We start from the raw sequence: 5,691 nt of genomic DNA, 5'->3' as shown, positions 1-5,691 counted from the left end.
CTGGAAAGTTTATGTAGATGTTGTAATTGTATTTTTAATTCTTTAGGGTAATCATGCCCCAGATTAAAAAATTTTTAAGTATGGGGCCATCTGGGTGGCTCAGTCAGTTGAGTGTCCAACTCTTGACTTCGGCTTAGGTCTTTATATCACGGTTTTTCACGGGATCGAGCCGCATGTTGGGCTCTGCACTGACAGCGTGGAACCTGCTTGGGATTCTGTCTCTTCCCCTCTCTCTGTCCCTCCCATGCTTACATGCATTCTTTCTCTCTCTCAGAATAAAATTTAAAAAACTTAAGTATGAAAAGGCTTTAAAAAACCCCATACAGTATCCACGTCCCTCACCCCCAAATCCCACTCTTTAAAAGCAAGCACTTTAGGCAGACGCTGATGCCCTGGAATCGCCAGCGCCGCTCAGCCATGGTCAACCCCACCGTGTTCTTTGACATAGCTGTGGACGGCGAGCCTTTGGGCCACGTCTCCTTCGACCTGTTTGAAGACAAAGTCCCCCAATCAGCAGAGAACTTTCGTGCTCTGAGCACTGGGGAGAAAGGATTTGGTTACAGAGTTCCTGCTTTCACAGGATCGTCTCGGGATTTATGTGCCAAGGTGGTGACTTCACACGCCATAATGGCACCGGAGGCAAGTCCATCTACGGGGAGAAGTTTGACGATGAGAATTTCATCCTGAACCACACAGGTCCTGGCATCCTGTCCATGGCAAATGCTGGACCCAACACGAACAGTTCCCAGTTTTTCATCTGCACCACCAAGACCGAGTGTTTAGACGGCAAGCACGTGGTATTTGGCAAGGTGAAGGAGGGCACAAACATCGTGGAAGCCGTGGAGCCCTTTGGGTCCCGGAATGGCAAGACCAGCAGGAAGATCACCAATGCTGACTCTGGACAAATCCAATAAATTTGACTCCTGTTTTATCTTAACTACCAGACCATTCCTTCTGTAGCTCGGGAGTGCGCCCCTCCGCCCCCATCTGCTCGAAATCTAGAGTCGCTATGCTCCCGCCGCAGTTCTATGGATCCCGTGTCCTCCTTACTCCCCTCTAAGTTTAGCTGGATTGCAGAGTGAAGTTTATGATCATGAAATAAAGGCTAAACAACAACAACAACAAAGCAACCACTTTAAATTGTTAGATTTTGTCCTCTGTATTTACCTTTGTATCTCTATATATTTATTGCTTTCTCTTAATTCATCAATTCTAAGCATTTTCTGTGTTTATAGCAAATAATAATTTTTGCCCTCTTACATAGTTTGTCCACCTCTTTTTTTCAATATGGTACAAACACAACATAATTTTTTAGTTAAATTCATGTAGTATTTCCGTTAGTATATTCAAGTATTTTTCTTCAGTGGACCAAGTAGTGCCCCACTCCCCTACCAGGAGTTGTTTCATGGTTTCATTTGCTTGTCATTCTTCAATCCTCTTTGTCTTTTCCAAATGATTTTTTAGTTCAATCTTTCTGCAACTCCCAAGAGTCAATGTTCACATCCAGGTTTGATACTCAAAATAAAACCAAACCAAACAAACCTTTTCTCTCCTCTTGTTCATTACTTAGTTTTTCTGTCCTACCTTCTTAGAGATTTCCTAGACTTATTTTCCATGTCTCTAAGGGGTATCTTTAATTCTGCTGTAATATTTTTAGTCTTCCAGAATTCCTCATTTGTTCTCAAGATTTAAAAAAAATAGGATCCAATTCTTTGGTTGTGGTTGTGAAATCTTGTACATCTGAAAATCTCTTATCTGCAGTTTGTTTTTTCCCTGCTTCTCCCCCTTTCCTGACACCTTTTAAGCTCACGGCAGGGCTGGGTGGGTTAGAGGTGAGGGTTTTTTCTCATTCAGAAAGGGGTGTCCCTTGACCTCTTGGTGACCCTAGGTTTCCCATTCATGTGTAGGCATGGACAGAGGCTCACTGAAAACTCCCTGTGAGTAGTGGGTCTTACTGTCCCACTTACTGACAAGCTTCACTGTAGGTCAGTAGTGTGTTCATTTGTCACTCTTTATTGGTCTCCTCCAGGAGTAGTTATCTACAGGTTGTTTCTCTGGACCAGTTTTTCAGGGGAGACCTGGATTCTTAATTGCGTTCACTTGCTGGAATCACCCATACCTTTCTTGGTACCTGGTATCTCCTTTTCCTGAGGTTTTCAGAAATTATTCAGTACAAATTGACTTGTTTTCCACTGGTATCTACCTTTACCTGCATTGGATGTTTCTTTGTCTGGTAAATGCATTCCCATTCCCCTATTCACTTCTGATTTAAACATGGTTTAGGGAATGTGGATTTATTTTAGGATCATCTAAAATTGACTTTCTTTTATTCTCATTTTTGGGCTGATTTTAAAGTGAATAAGGGATCAAAAGGTATTTTCTTTGCCATTTTGTTCTTGGTAGTGGGATTAGTCTTGTCTGAACTGTTTTTTTTTTTTTTTTAATTTTTTTTTCAACATTTATTTATTTTTGGGACACAGAGAGACAGAGCATGAACGGGGAGGGGCAGAGAGAGAGGGAGACACAGAATCAGAAACAAGCTCCAGGCTCTGAGCCATCAGCCCAGAGCCTGACGCGGGGCTCGAACTCACGGACCGCGAGATCGTGACCTGGCTGAAGTCGGACGCTTAACCAACTGCGCCACCCAGGCGCCCCTTGTCTGAACTGTTAATTCCTCCTTCAGCTGCTGAATTGTCCACAGCCAAAGTCAAGGGCATAATATCAACCCAGGAGGAGAAGAGCACTGTACTTTGGGAGTAAAAGACTCATTCAGATTTGCCCTGCTAATTAATCCAGATGTCCCATGATTCTTAATAATTCAAGAAAGTATTCATAGCATGTTGCGCTAAAATCCTCAAAAAGAATCCTTAAAATACTCACGGAAATCCTGTTCCCGAGTTCTCAGGATTTTTGAAGACGTGGAATACTTAGTTTCAGGCAGCTAACAGGACTTAATTGCTTAATTGCTTAATAAAGCAATAAGATGAATGACGGAGGCCATTCACTAGAGCACTTATAGATGCTATAGATTTCTAAATAAGGAAGTGGGAAACATATCTCTCAGAAGTCCAGGAAGAAGTATACTCTGAAACATCAAATCACTGATGTTACACTAATCTTTCAGTACCTCAGTTTTTAATCACCTCTAAGTGGATATAATAGTAGGTACTACTACATGGCATAATTATGAGAAATCATTGAGTTAATATTTGTAAAGTGCTTAGAACAGTGTCCAGCACATGGCAAATCCCATACAAGTTTTTAAAAATAAAACAACATAACAAAAAAAGATATAAAGTCAAAATAAGTGAGGAGGATGAGACATATGGAAAACAAAAGGTTTGAAGACAAAATGCAGTACACAAAAACATGCCCATGAAATACTTTACGTTAATAGGAAGGAGAATCACAGTCTTAGCTTTGAGCTTTCTGCTTCCAAGACAAAATAGAAAGGCAATCAGTTATATGATTCATAGAGCCCATAACTTACAAACAAGAGCTAGTATTGTTCCTTATATGAAGAGCAGAGATAAATACATCCCTGGGTCCTAATATCTATTGTTTCCCCAAAGTTTCTCGCAGTTATTGAAGCAACAGGTTTTATTGGCCTATGTGTCATTATCCTTTTCAGTCACATCATAAATATACCATTGAGAGCAATCTGGGTCTGCAGCAAACTACAGAAGGTGGACCGCTGGATTGGTTACAGACTATCTTTGTGGCCTGGCTTAGTCTAGGACTGACTTGGAGAATGTCCTTAGGAAGACAGCTTATCTTCCAGGACTCAGTTACCTAAAATTAAAAACAAAAGGCAGGGTTGGGAGCGGAGCCTGGCACATGATAAACACTCAAAATCCACTTAATGAGTGATTTCAGCCATTTTATTGAAAAACATTATATAATGGGTGATACACATTTTGCCTTCTTATTTGGGTAAATTCAAAATATAACTTAACCTCTTTTGGATGACTCAGTTCCACCACAGTGAACATCACCAATGGCCTCAGGGGATGGTGAGATGCGTAAGCTTGTCTGCTCCTGCACTCTGCTTCACAATGATGTGTCTTTTATTCTGACGTATGTTTTGAAGTTCTCACTTCTGCATCCAAAGCAGTTGTCCGGTTTCTTTTTTATTACTGTGTGTGTGCCGCTTCTCTTAGCCTTCTATTTTCCCTCTGTATATCTGTTGTTTTCCTTCTGATGGTGAATAAGAAGTTGGCTGATTGGGATGTAAGAATTGTACCTAACATGGAAGTAAATAAGCCCCGAGTGATGACCAGAGGGTGGGTAAAATGCACAATTTTGTGTACATGCTCTGTAAGATTCCTTTTTTGGCTCACCTGACCTCTTGTCTTACTATTTAATCATGGTTGTATTCTGGATAGCAGAGTTTTGCAGATAACTGATCCTCAGACAAATGCAATATTAATCTACACAGGATACAGTATTATACTGAGTAAGGGGTCAAAGGGAGAGCTTTCATGTAAAATATTGCATGAGGAGGTTGTAGAAGTGTTTCTGGGAAAGTCCTCTTATTGTACATAATAGATTAGTTAAGCAAGAGCTCCAGGTGAGTGGGGACTAGATAAACCAGACTGTAGCATTGAGTCATCCAACATAGGAGACAGAGGTGTTGAAGGCTCAGGGCTTGGAAATTGAAGGTCCTAGATATCCATCTGTACCCATTTGAAACATCGCTTGCCTGTCCTTGGAGCAAGAGTTTGGGGTTAGTCATTGCCTCTCTTCATCGTTTTCATATTCTGTGGGTAGAGTAAAAAGAATGTTCCTTTATTCTCTGAATGTTTTGCATATTATATACAGTTTTCATTAAGTGATTTAATTGTTTTACTAAAATTATTTTTAGTAACCTAAACGAAGATATTTTTGAGAATGGCACAACAAAATGCATGGACAATATAACACAATATGACCTTAAGGAATTCATTTTTAGCATCATGAACAAGGATAACTGAGATCAGTTTAGTTTTATAAGTGGATCAGTGTAGTTCAGTACACTTGAGAAGTGAAGTAAGATTCTCCAGATAATAAGGGATATATAGTCTGTAATGAAGAAATAAATCCTTGAGATTTTTTTTTTTTTTTGGCCAAAAAAAGTGTTACCCAACATATTACTTGCACAGTCAGTGAAGAATTTATTAAGAGTATTTTTAAATGTTACAAAATTTAGACCACTCTTCCCACCTCTTTGGGCGTATTATTTTCCCATTTTAATAATTTACAATTGAGCTTGTTGATGCTCCTGCCAAGTTGATTAATGAAATGGAGTGTTTGGAACCCCGACCTATTTATTCCTCAGAAAACAAACTGTTTATGTTTGTTTCTGAAAATTTTCCCCACGCTTCTACCATCTTGGTCCCTATCAAGTTCTATCCAAGAGATAAATGCATCGTTCTTGTAAAAAATGGGCTTCATAATGGGTGATTATTGCATTGTTAATGGGCTTGTTCAATTTACTTTGAGGTCATATAATCACTACATTATCCCAACTATAAATAAATTGCTTAAATTGAGGTCAAAGGTAGCCCAAGGAAGAAACCTTCTTCAGTGAGCCACCTGAGCCCACTCCCAGAGTTCATTGACTTGCATACCCAACACATGCTGGGTATCGATTCAACATGCCCTCCAGTGAATCAGCCGCCTTCTACTTTTTTCTAACCTCATCATTCAGAG

At 40.0% G+C, this 5,691-nt stretch overlaps 1 pseudogene; it reads left to right on the top strand.

Moving 5' to 3' along the window:
* Positions 1 to 386: 386 nt before the first annotated feature.
* LOC122475145 lies at positions 387 to 1,116 on the top strand (annotated as a pseudogene).
* Positions 1,117 to 5,691: the final 4,575 nt, after the last annotated feature.

Source organism: Prionailurus bengalensis, chromosome A1, assembly GCF_016509475.1.
Source record: "Prionailurus bengalensis isolate Pbe53 chromosome A1, Fcat_Pben_1.1_paternal_pri, whole genome shotgun sequence".
NCBI lineage: Eukaryota > Metazoa > Chordata > Mammalia > Carnivora > Felidae > Prionailurus > Prionailurus bengalensis.
This window is presented reverse-complemented; position numbering and strand designations above follow the sequence as displayed.